Genomic DNA, 13990 nt, shown 5'->3' on the forward strand with positions numbered 1-13990 from the left:
GATGAGGTTTGCAAAGATCCTCAGTCCCTGAACGTTTTATTTACTATGGAAAAACACACCATGAATCCATCAGTGCCTGAGGGACAGTGGGACAGGGGGGAAGGAGGCTCGGGGTGTCACCAGAATGATCTGAGGGGTGGATTCATGTCCCTAAGGCTGAACCTGGCAAGGAACACGCTGAGATCAGCACCTGTGGGCAATGGGGAGTGAGCAGCAGGCAGCAGGCAGGATGGACAGCAGGTTGGGATGGACAGCAGGCAGGATGGACAACAGGCAGGGATGGACAGCAGGCTGGGATGGACAGCAGGCAGGGATGGACAGCAGGCTGGGATGGACAGCAGGCTGGGATGGACAGCAGGCTGGATGGGACATCAGGCAGGATGGACAGCCGGCAGGATGGACAACAGGCAGGATGGACAGCAGGCAGGATGGACAGCAGGCTGGGATGGACAGCAGGCTGGGATGGACAACAGGCTGGGATGGACAACAGGTTGGGATTGACAGCAGGCAGGCAGGATGGACAGGGGCAGGCAGAGGTGGACAGAAGACAGCCAGCAGTCAGGGATGGACAGCAGGCAGGGATGGTCAGATGGACAGCAGACAGGGACGGACAGTGGACAGGCAGGGACGGATGGCACGCAGGGACAGACAGCAGACAGGGACAGACAGCGGTCAGGGACGGACGGACAACAGACAGGGACTGACAGCAGACAGGGACGGACAGCGGATAGGGGCGGACAGGACAGGGACAGACAGCGGAAAGGGATGGACAGCGGGCAGGCAGAGACGGACAGCGGGCAGACAGCGGGCAGGGACGGACAGACAGCGGGCAGGGACAGACGGACAGCGGGCAGGGACGGACGAACAGCGGGCAGGGACGGACAGACAGCGGGCAGGGACGGACGGACAGCGGGCAGGGACAGACAGACAGCGGGCAGGGACGGACAGGGGCCGCAGCCCCGCAGCGGGCCGGCAGCAGCAGCGCGACGCGCGCCCTCTGGCGGCCGCAGCCCGCAGTGGCAGCGCCGCTGCCCCCGGCGCACGGCAGAGCGAGAGCGCAGCCCGACAGCCGCGCTCAGCGCTGCGCTGCTCTGACCTTTCTCTCCTTGCTTTTTCACCCTTTTTTTTTGTTATAACGCGAGCTTTTCACACGCTCTGAAATGGCTCCAAGTTGTAAAAAACACGAATCGTTTCATTTTCGTACTTCAGTAAATATGTAAGAGATATAGAGGTAGCCAAATTAAGGCAAACAGTGCTCCTCTTGATCACTTAAAGATTGTGCTTTTGAATTTCAAGTCTGCGACTGAAATGGGCTTTACAAAAAGTGGATACTTATGACGCCATTTAAATGTCACCGAATGTAGCAGAGGTTGAGCGAGCAGAGCGCAGACACAGGCAGCGGTGAGTGTGGCATGAAATGAGAAAACAAAAAAAGAGAGGAAATAATAAACCCTGTATTTATCACAGGCAGCAGCATAAGAGGGATCTAAAGAGGAGAGTTCAGTTTGTCTCACAGTTTTATCTGAAATTAAATAATGTTTAACTGTTTATAAAAGGGAACTGACAGTGCTTCTGCCTGTAAGGGGAGATTTCAGAAACCTGAAGATCATTATGAAACAGAAAGTGAGGGCAAAATCTTTGCTAAATCAGGAGCCCTGTTCCAAAAGTCTCTAATTTTAAAAAGTGCTATAAAACAAGAGGTATTTACAAGGTGAAAATGTTGATAACTCTGATCCTTTGCATTGCTACCTATAACTCAAATAAGAAATATTTTAAAATACATCTTAAGGTCTGTCAAGTTTTTTCTGAACATCAAGCCCTGTTTTGTGCTGCCCATTCAAAGACATTTATAGGTTGTGTAGAGATCCAGAAATCAAAAAACAACAAAAGTATAGTCCCTAAACTTTACTTAGATCCTGATTCTATATATGGATACATACAGAGATGAAAAATTTCATTCCAGAACTGTAAATATTCATGTGTGTGTGTGTTTCCAACAACAAGTGCATCTCAGAAGGAAAGTTCTTAAAAATTGAAAGGCACATTAAAGCCCAAGCAGAACCATATCGTAGCTGTTGCTTATACATAGTGAGGTTAAAAGCATAACCCAGAGCCTTTCCTAGTGCAAGCACAGCTCTCCTGATTTCAAGCAGAACCATATCGTAGCTGTTGCTTATACATAGTGAGGTTAAAAGTTAACGCATAACCCAGGGCCTTTCCTAGTGCATGCACAGCTCTCCTGATTGGAACTCCTTCATACAGAAATGCAGGATTTGTGTGGCAGAAATCCTGAATTCTCTTAAATTCAGTTATTTCCCTTTTCAGTACCTGCTTCATTTCCCCCCTCTTTCAAGGGAAGGCATCTGGTGTTAGTCCACAATCACCGTCCTCCAAAGAAATAATTCCAGTATTGACATTTACAACTCTGTATAAATAAACCCTAATAAAGGCATTTGGGTGAAGTGTGGCAGGTTAATAAAGATGATGACATAATGGTGCACACACTATTTAAAGCGAAAAAGAGAGGGAAAAATGCTGCATGCTGGCCTTTGGTAAGATTAAACATCTTTCTCTTAAGGAAGGAAGTGAACCAGAACTGATCAGAGCTGGAGTCAGTGGAGTTTGGGAGAACTGCATGTCTGTGAGGAGGGTCATTCCAGTTCCTTTGGAAATCGATTACATTCCCCAGCTACCTACTGTTATATTGCACCAGGATATTATTGTACAGTCTTGCTACAGAGCCCTCCATTATAGAGCAGCTCTATTGGCATTTCAATGCTCAATGAAGGCTAGAATTGCCACAGAGGTTTCAATTAAAGAAAATTCAAAACGAAAATGGAGAAGGAAAAAAGAAGAAAGAAGGCTGAAAGGGTTGAAAGTTTCCAGCAAAGGTATTTATGGCTGTCTGTCACCTTTTCTTTTTTCTTCCTGGCTCCTGAAGGGAAGTCTAAAGCTTCCATTTAAACTGATGCGTTTTGCAGAATTTTTGGGAGGAACCCTAATGGCATCATTCCAGTGGTATAGTAATAAATAAAAAAATAGATATCCTTACCCATTTGGTATAAACTCAGCACTGCCCAAGTTAGAAGGGGGTAAACTACATTTACCTGTATTCCCCCTTGGCTGCATCACTGCAGGATGCTACTAGGACATATCAAAAGTAGTTATTCCCTCCATAGCAGGCTGTAATCACTATTTTTCCTAACTCCTGGTCTGGTTCAAACACCCCGTGGTACCCACCACAACTACACAGGACTCCATATATCCTTTTCTAAACTGAACAGCCCAGAAGAATGGGTGTTTCCTGATTACTTTATACACATCAACATACTCCCTGGACTGGCAGAGAACATAACTGCTTGACAAATATGGCTTAAGTTTGCTTCTACTAAGGTTTGATATTTTAAATGTTTTTATCTTTTGTATTTATGGTCTGAACAAATTGGGTTAATTGCTTTATTGGCTGTACCAGACCCTATATTTGAGTTCAAGATTAATATTGCAGCCAGTTTCCAAGGTGATGGCCATTTAATTATTGTTTATGTAGAAGTGATTAACTAAATTGCAAAAAAAAAAAAAAATCCTCACTAAAATTTGGAAACAAGGAGGGTCTGTAAAACGTTAAACAAAAACCTAAAGAATTCAGGCAAGCATGTGAGATCCTGTCAATCAAGGGGTTTAATTCCTTTAAACAATTTGATGTCAAGAACACCTTGCTGTTTACAAGGAATTTACAAATCTTTAATTGCACTTTCCCCATTCAGTTACATTCTTTAAAACTTTCCACAAGACAGAGTTAGAGGCTGTTGTGGAGGGCAACAGCCATAGTGGAGAGGGCTCTTTTTATGCATAGGTCTCTCTTTAATCCTTATTTTTACATCTTGATTGCATTTCACAATAGCAACCAGGCACTCCAGGCAGTGTTTTTAGGGCAATTACTACAATTCTTGGGTGGTCACTCTGCATTAGATTTCATACCTTATAAAACAACATGAGGTGTGCCATAATGACTCAGAAATATACAGCCTTACATGTCCTATTGCTTAATTAAGGAGGGTGTTTTGCAGGACAGATATTATTGCTAGTCTGTGGTTTTTAATTTTACTACACAGTAAAAGCACCTTAATTCATTAGGAATTGACAAACCTGCAAATTAGTGCATTTTCTGAATTAGAAAATAAGTGAATAAAACTGCAGAAAGAAAATCTAAATGTGAACATGGCAATATTAAAGCAAATGTGCTCATTTATCCTGGGAAATATAGCTGAGTCTCATTCTGTTGATATTTAATAGCCTAACACCTTGGCTTTTTAAAAATATAATGAGTCTTCAGACCCCAGACCTACAATGAGCTCCCTGTGTGCGGACTCCTGCACAAACATGGATTTCAGCAAGGCTTCCCAGGAGAGCTGTCTGAGCATCACTTGTGGCCATACCAAGAACAGGGTTACAAGATACTGGATGGATTTGTTGAGACAGCAGGGTTTTGTGGCAATTATCATTTCTGTGAGGTGGTGAAATAAAAGCCAGTGATCTTCCAGTCACTTTTACATTAGCGTAAATACTGAAACTTTTAAAGCTATGCTTAGTTTTTTGACAGGCACTGATAAGCAGATAAGTCGCAAAATTTGACCTACTTGAGTAAATATCTATAATCTGACAAACAGTACGCTGCAATTTCCCTCTCCCTTCTTTATAAATCCATTGGATTTTTTTGCTGGCAATCTAAAATGACTAAATGCACAGACAACACATAGAGTAAGTGCACTCACCTCCACCTTGCTCACTTCTCTTTCTCCCTGTGCCAGAAGTTAGCAAAAATGTTGATCCCAACCTTTACCCCAAAGTTTTTTGACTCCAACAATTTTCCAGATGTAGGCAATGAAGGGTACAATTTCTAACAAATGCAGTGATGTTAATGCTGTCAGGGTTCAAAGCCTGGTGTTTGAAGGCAGTGGGGCAGCACATAATGAGTACAGGATTCTCCAGCTAAACCCAAACATTCTTTCTTAACCCACTGCTCCTTGCTGAAGGCCAGTTTGCTCTATCATTTTCCTCTGACCTTGTCTGGACAACTCTGCCTGCCACATTCCTCATATAAATATACCCTAGACCACAGTACTATGAGCTGGACGAGATGAGCAACAACAACTTATTCAAGCTTTGGCCAAAAGAGATTATTGACCAAGTTGGCCAGATGAGGTTATTAGCCAAGTTGGCTAAAACACCTTTCAACCAAGGTTCTGCACAGCCTTGTTGACTCATTCCAGCAGCATACTCCAAGAGCTCAGCCAGAATTGTAGCTTTCATCCTACCTTAGAAGGGTTTCAGCTCACCAAACATGTGCCTGCACCTGGCTAGCAATCATTAACACTGAATGATAGTCCCTAGTCTGATGGAAGCACATTGCCTATCTACTCAGTAAGATCATGGGGTCATCCCTACAGCTTCAGACAGAAATCCTAAATCGTCCATAACTGCCTAGTTCATAGTTTGCTGCTTTTTTCCAACAAATTATACTGGTATCACTCTAACCTGCAACGACAACTTCTGGGCATGAAACTGTTATCCCATGGAGAATAAGGGAATTTTTCACCTCTATGGGAGCCAGGTTTCATCCTAGGTTCCTGAAGAAGTGTGTGATGTCCCTTCTGAAAGTAAAGACTGTATTACTGCCAGAGGAATTATTCAGGGCTCTTCAGTCTGAGACCTGACTATTTTGGGACCATGAGCCCCAAAATTACTGAATGCTTTTGAAAATTACTTTGGGTCTCTGACCCACAGCAGCCATTATCTTAACAGCCTGTCTACAGTACAGCATGAGGAAATATTTCCTTCCACTGACTTAAAATTTATATGCAACCTACTTCAATGAAATGCACTTATTTTTCTCTTCCCCTTAGAAAATCATTGGGGGTGAAAAATAAAATAGCTGCTCCAATTTTATTTATGTTTTCTGTAGTCATAAATATCTGCATTCAGTCTCTCTTTTACATGCAAAGCAATACTGCAATCTCTCATGCCAGGCCCACTTCTGCTGTCATTGTAGTCAGTGGTCAAAATTCATATGGATCTCACAGGGAATCAGGATAAGGTCTGTGTATAAGCTGTCCTTACACATCTCACCATCTGCACCGAAGTAAACAAAAAATGCCATATTAACATAGCTGGAAACAGAAGGAGAGAAGGCCATACCAGCATTTGCTAAATATAAAGTGATAAACAGTTTTAAAAGGTGCTACAAATAATGGAAGGCTTTAAAAAAAGAAGTTACAGCTGCACTATATGTGACTTAAACTGGACCATGTTGAGACTCTTTTTTAAATTATTATTGCCTTTATTAATATGTTATAGCAAACAATATGCAATATTAACAATATAGACAGCACTATAAAATAATTAACATTATTGACAATTCTTCAGCCTTGCAAGGAGAAAGAATTTATTACAGCCCCAGCTCTGTCATGGGTTGTGTGCATGCTCAAATTTGCACAGTTTCATTTAACAGAGAACCACACAAGCCCTGGGATTTATTCCCAAAGATTTTGCTCAGGAGTGACAGGTGAGAGTCTCATTCTGTAAAGTACGATGATGTGGCACAGGCTTTAAATCAGTAAAGTACTCCTGTTTAGGAAAATACGCCTAAGACAAGAAGCCGTAGGCATGTGCTTATGTGCTTCCACTAATCAGCCTGATTGCTGTATTTTTCCTGAGGCAGAGATAAGGGTTACAGACATAGGTCCCAAATTTGGGCCAACCTAAATATTATTTAAATGCATCTCTTTCTCTTTCCTCTCCTTCTTTTTGCTGAAAGAGCTGGGTTTGCAGCACATCTTATTCCTATCTGCCTTTATTAAGCTATTCATAAATGTGTAAGAAAAAAAAAATAATTCAGCATCCCAGACATCTTCTTGGGTTTAAGATCTTAACAAATGAGGACACAGCTGGGCTACTTGGTCTGTGGATTTGCTAGCTGCAGGATTAAGTCCAGCTGAGCTGAAGTTTATAAACCGAGTTATTGACTTTAAAAATTCTCATACCGCTTATCAAAACACACCACATTGAAAGAACACCCTTCCCAGAATCAAATGTGGCAAAGCTTTCTCAATTATAGACAGCCTCTCCCCATACAGCTGGCCTTACCATAACCTTACTAGTCTCCTGCATCTATTTTATTTCAAGACTCACTCTCAACTTGCTGTAAAAAAATAGTCTTTTCTGTCTCCCATCCTAAATAAGCAGGGTCTGGGCAGCAAAAGGTTGGTGGCATATAGCCCAGCACTGAAAGGGGAAACAAATCATGCCCCAGCAGGCATCATCCTCCCCTGGCAAAGCCCAGGCTGCCATTAGGTGCTACTCACCTGAAAGGATTTGTCTCTAGTCTGATGTTAGCACAGCGCCTTTGTACATCGCTTTTCACTAAAGGTCTGATCCAGCTGCCATTAAAATCAATGAAAAGGCTCCCATTGACTTCAAAGGAGTTGAGATATACAGTATATTGCAGCGGATGAAAAATACCAAAGGAAAAGAAAACCTGTCTTTTAGTATATACTTTCGATTTTTATATAGTCTTCACCATAACAATGTTCTGAAGAAAGGGACTGGAAAATTTTCTATGTCTGTCAATGCTGAAAACTGGTGGGGGGGGAGGAAAGTTTTGACAAAAGAAGATACTTCCCCATTCACTTCAAATCACATTTTTCTGTCAAAAATTGTTTTCAGTAGCAAACATGATTAAATTCTAAACTGGCAATAAAGCCAGGGAAGTATTTTAAAAGAGACCATCTTTGGAACCATACACTTACTCATCAGTCACCAGAATTTCTGTGACTTTGAAGGCTTAATAAAAAGAAAAAAGGTCGAATATTAGTGCTTTTATTGCTTGTGTCTACAGGGAGGATCCCAGTGCCTGATTCAGCGCAGCGCTCTGTGACAGACATAAGATGGGATAACACATTGAGGAAAGAGAGGGATTTATTTGAATACAGAAAGCTGGGCCAGACATCCAACTATGAAGCTTTATAGATGCATGTATTTAAAACACCTTTCAGCAGCTTTATATACCATTACAGTTATTGGATTTTTTGTCTTTGACTTACATACAAATTACTTAATTAGAAACTTCAATACCTGTGTAACTATGAAACCCTTCCATTATTATTGTTTCCCCAAAAAATAAAAAAATATATACAGATATATATTTGCACCTAAGATAATTTCTCAGCAGTCAAAACTTCTATGGAAAGCAGTAGTACAACTGTGGTAGGCTAGATTATTCAGGGATTTGGATGAGGCCACTCTTTGGTTCAGATCACATCTGGCTTTCCTTGAATGTAATGACCCAACATTTGGTTATTGTTTTGTGAATATGATTTACTACCAAATTATTCCCTCTGGATTCACTGGAATCTGACAGAAAACATCTTGAAAGCACACATATGTTTCTATTAAAAAAAATTCAATTAATTCTCTGGTTTTAAAATATTTTATAACTCAGTATCTCCAGCAGGTTTTTCTTTTTTCCCACCCCCAGTAGACTACTTTGAAGGAACGACAAGCTGCTGAAACTCTATGCAGGGCATTTGTCCATTATGGAAGGGAGATCACAAAAGCATTTCACAACCCACTGTTCAGAGAAAGAACAAGTCTATTTCTACCTCACATGGCAGGGTCGTGTACATGGTGGGTTCAAAGAAGAATGATGGAAAAATGCTCTGTATATCAGATACAATTAAACGAGACTTTTAATCGACTGCACAAACGTAACTTACCTAAGGGATTCCTGCTGACCCTCTCACAGAATGGCTTCACCTCAGGGATTCCCATCCCTGAGGAATAAACATAAATAAGTCTTTCCTCTGGGGTTAACCCCTTGCACACCCCAGCAAACGCAGCATCTTTCCATGGTACTCCAACAAAGGTGCTGGGAATTTCCGCTAAAAATCTGACCTGCTGGAGTGTGGGATGCTGCTGGGTGGGCAACACATGCACTTGAGACAAACAAAGTTCCTCCCCTGCAACCACTGTCCCCCCATCTCTGCTCAGAACACCACTTAGAGCTCAGGGACCTGATATATGTCTACAGGATCCACTGTCTGTGCTCAAATCAATCTCACATTTCACAGCTGAGCATGGGGTGCCCTGTCCTCCTCACATGGGCAGTATTTTTCACTGACCCTAATGTCAAAATGTTTCCTTTTCCCTCTGCTTCATGTTGGAGAAAGTATGGCATTAGTACCTCACTTTTACCAACACCACTGTCCTGTGAAAAGCAGAAGCTGGAGGCAGCTAATTTTGGAACTCCAGCCCTGGACAGGCTAACCCATGTGCCTAACTCCACATGAGTAGCCAAAGACCAAGGGATTACTCCTGAAAGTCAAGTGACACCTGTGTGCTTTTCTGGCTGAGGGTTTCTGACACGAAGGAATCCCAGCTTCACAGGACAAAAGGATTAGGTTTCATCCCTAGTGCATAACCAGATATTGCTCTTTAAAACAGTCATTGGTGCACAGGAATAGGAAATATAAAGGTCAATTCTGAGAGAGACAAAGATTTTTTTCTGTGTAGTAACAAATACCTTGAAATAGTCTGTGCTGATGAGTGAACAGAGGATTAGATTTAAATTCAACATATTAATGTACATTTCTAATCTTAAATTTCAAAAATTATTAGCCATTTATAGGCTGAATAACACCTTCTGCACTCATTTTAGCTAGTATAAAAATCATAAAGGTTAGCAAACTGTGTGGATCAGAATATAAACTAATCAGCATCTGGGATTAGGAAGAAATCTCCTCCAATTCATTGGTAAAGGCTTCCTCAAATACAGAACAGAGCCCATTATTGTTTGGCTGTTAATAACTCAAGTGACATTTGCCATATGCCATCAAAGGACCCGGAGTCAATACGGATTTTATCTCTGTTAAGGCCTGCAGATTCAGCCTCAAATTGTGAGTTCACAATTCAATAGTGAGTTGAGCATTCCCATTTTAAAACAGTTTTTGAAAATGGTGGGGATTACTTGGAAATCGTGCAATGCCAAGGTGCAAGGGAAGAAGTCACAGAGGAGAAGAAGAGAAAGGAAATAAGATTTTGACATAGGACAAATATCAAAGTAGGTGATCTTTTTTCCTTCGCCAACTGTGCTAAAGTTGTCTTTTTAAACTAGAATCACTGTGTAACTCCAATCAAATCACATTCAAAGCAGTTATTCCAGTATGTCCCTAGCTGCATTTCTGCAGTAATTTAAGTACGTTATTCATATGCTGAGTTTCTCAGAGAAAAGGAAATAAACTGAAGGTGTTTTTTTCCCCACAGTTAAAAGTATATTGAAGGTATGGCCTTAAAGTAAGGATAAACGTCAAGGTATTCCTCATTGTTTTTTTTTTTTTTTTCTGGAATAAATTTTGATAGCCTAATATAGGTGGAATTAAGCCTCAGTTTCTTATGCTTCAGTATCTCTAGAAGAGTCACAATTTGTGCTGGAGGGGATCTGCAAGAAAATGTCAGTGTCTCTGAAGGGGCCATTTTTGCCACTAAGAATTAATGAGATGTCTTTAGAGGTGGTGATAGTCCTTTCCCAGAAGTACAAGTTGGCTCCCTGAATTAGCATTTTTCTAGAGCTGCCAAGCATCTCAGCTAGGAAAAACCCTCACTCCCTGATGTCTCTTGCTGAAATGTTTTCATCCCATGTCCCTGCAGTGCAGACCTACTGCCTCACTTGCACCTCCAGACAGCCTGAACTGTCCTTGAGGAATGCTGGTAGAAAGACTAGAGAGTCATAAAATTGCAGAATGGTTTGGGTTGGAAGGGACCTTAAAGGTCATCTAGCTCCAGCCCCTTGTCATGGGGAAGGAGCACCTTCCGCTAGACCAAGCTGCTCCATCCAATCTGGTCTGGAACATTTCTAAGGATGGGGCATCCACAACTGGGTTAAAACATTACTTTTTCCCCAGAAGAGTCCAACCACCAAAAGCTTTCCTCAGGTTTAGGTTCCCATCTGAAATCGGAAGTCTGTTTGTACCCTGCATGGCAGGGACCAAGGGAGGATGCCTTGAGAAGAACATGACAGGGAGCTCATGCAGGAGTAGCTCACTGGCATGCCTTCCCTCACTCCAGCCAACTGCAGCAGTTGGATTTCTTAGGCCAGTGACAGTGCCTCTGTGTTCATCATCTCTCCACTGACATTTTGCCTTTGGGAATTCATCCCAGCCTTTTCTGAACCGCACAAACTCCTGGCATTCAGCGCACTCGGTGCTGTGCATGTCCTGCATCCAGAGGCTGCCCAGTACAAATCATGAGCAGAGCTCCCTCGGGCTGTTTTGAAGCTGGTGCCTGCTATTTGCCTGTGCTGGCCCCAAGTGCAAAGGTGATGCTGTCACCTGCCTGGAAATGCTGCCAATCATGATGCCTGCCAGAGCAGCCAAACATGCTCCATTTTCAGGAATATGAGAGGTTATTGCTGTTATTTCTCAATGCTGAGTGAGGGTCTGCAAGCCTACAGCCACAGGACTATGTGAAATAAAGAGTTCCCAGAGGTTCTTCCCTGGGCTCCAGCCAGCAAACACCTGCTCACACACAAAACTCTCCATTCAAGCCAAAGGGACGACACCTGTCAGCACAGTCATGCCTGCCATGATACCTGTTTGGCTTCCCAAGCTGAAGAAAACCTGCTCCAAGCTGCACCAAGTGCCTGATGTGCTCCATGCTAATATTTGATTCACAAGTCATAAATCTGCATTGCTCATGTGGATCTGGGGTAACAGTAAAACAACCACTGAAGGTTGTTTTACTGTTACCCAACAGTAAAACAGTTTTAAATATCCCAACAGTTTTAAATATCCCAACTCTACCACAATTTCAGACACTGCCAATGAGTAGTAAGTTACTGTAGTTTGAATACTTTATGCATTACTGAATTGAAACTTAAATTAAAGGCAACTTTCAGAAGACACTAATATAATTTCTGCGCCTCTGGATACCTTGTAGATCTATTCTTTGAGCACTGTAATTTTTAGCTATAACATGTACAGACCTGATGCCGTAACATACTGAGAGTCATGACCTGTGATTTCCAGTCACTATTGAGAGTTTTCTGCCTGGGCTTTACATCTACATGCAATCATTGCCAGAAACTAAGGTGGGTGTTCACAAAAATCACTTAGATTACTTCTGAAAATCACTAAGATAATATTTGGGATAAAAGACAGATTCCTTGTGGAAAATAATCATGCAATCATAAAATAGTTTGGATTGGAAGGGACCTTAAAGATCATCTCATTCCAACCTCCCTGTGCCATGGGCAGGGACACCCTGCACTAGACCAGGTTGCTCAAACTCCCATCCTACCTGGCCTTGAATGGGGCACCCATAGTTTCTCTAGGCAACCTATACCAGGGTCTCACCACCCTCACAGTAAATAAGTTCTTTCTTTCTAATGCCTATTAGATGCGTTATTATTGTCTGCTTCTTCTAATGTCTATTATAGAAGTAAAAAGACATTTATATTAAACACTCTCTCTGTAACAGTGAGACTAGTAACAAACCATCTTTTTGAGACAGAAGGAAACATCTCCCAAAATATCCAGACATAGAATGAGATGTAAAGAAAAATACTTTTCAGGAATATTTCTGCCTCTGTTTTGATGAGTATGATGGAGAGCACTCAGATAGGGTGAGTCTGTCCAGCCACAATGCACAGAGAATTTAATAGAAAACACAACAGACATGACTACTTGTTGGCAGCATTCATGCTTAATTTATCTGTATGTGATCCCCTGGAACGTATCCCTTTCCTTAATATTCAAATACAAAGGGTTTCAAGATGCATAAATTTGCATCCAAGTAAAACAGGAAGGAGGGTGTTCCCCTCTTCTTCACTGAACAGGCTATGGGATTTATTGCATTGTATTGTGCCATTTCAAAATGGTTGTAAAAGTTTGTCCCTAGGCATAAAACCTGCTCACTTACTTTGTAGCAGTGCATCAGCTAATGAGCTCTTATTTGCCTTTCCAAATTAAATTATTCGTTACAGGTAGAAGGAATTTTGCAGCGGTGGGTTAAAAGTAAGAGAGTGAAAAAAGCACATTAAGCAACTTTTCTAGTCTGTTCTAATTCAAAGGTACTTTACTGTTCTTCTAACACGGAAGTACTCAACTCACACATCAAGTAAAAGTTGCTGGCAAACTCTCAGGAAAGGTGCCCTTTTCTTTCACCATCGTTCAGCGGCAATGCTGCTGTTTTCCTCTGCCTCCAGTGGTTATGTCATCTCTGAGGTCAGTTTTCTGCTTCTTGAACATGACTTGGCTGTTTATGAAACGTGAAATCAGCATCAACAACCCGTAGCAACTTCAAGAAAGAAGCCCTGGGCTAACAAATAATAAAAAAACCTTATTTTTGCCCACAGTGAGAAAAATCTACAGAGCTGCTACCTAAGGGCTTTCATTGCCTTCGGCACAGAAGGAATCCACATTTAGAGAGTGCAGCCTAAACATTTTCACTCTCTGAGCTCATCATTTATTTCAGTGGCAGATGTCCCTATGTGAGACAACCTCGCCAGTCATCAATCCCTCTTTAGATTAAACATGAAAGGGGGTCTATCCTCCCATCAACACAGGGGAGATGTACTAATATGGCCCAAATTAATGTACTAATCATCCTTTGACAGAATAGAATTTTAAATATCCCAACTCTACCACTCCAAAATCACACAGTCTGAGTCTGATTGTTTGAAAATTAGTGTTGGTCATCAGGGATCTCAGATTTCATCTGAATTTTTTCAGGGTATTGGGCACAATCACACACATTATGCTAGGGCAGAGGGGAAGAGAAATGAAAGGGGAAAGTCAGGGCACCTTGGTGAAAATCCCAACACAAGGCAGTTCAGCCAAACCCCAGATTCTCCCCAGTTATTTAGTTACAAAACAGAATTTTTGTCCAAGAGAGCACTCCCGGAAAACACTATCTTTGCACATACTTGCTTGAATACGCA

Source organism: Pyrgilauda ruficollis, unplaced genomic scaffold (assembly GCF_017590135.1).
Source record: "Pyrgilauda ruficollis isolate IOZ18807 unplaced genomic scaffold, ASM1759013v1 scaffold54, whole genome shotgun sequence".
Lineage (NCBI taxonomy): Eukaryota > Metazoa > Chordata > Aves > Passeriformes > Passeridae > Pyrgilauda > Pyrgilauda ruficollis.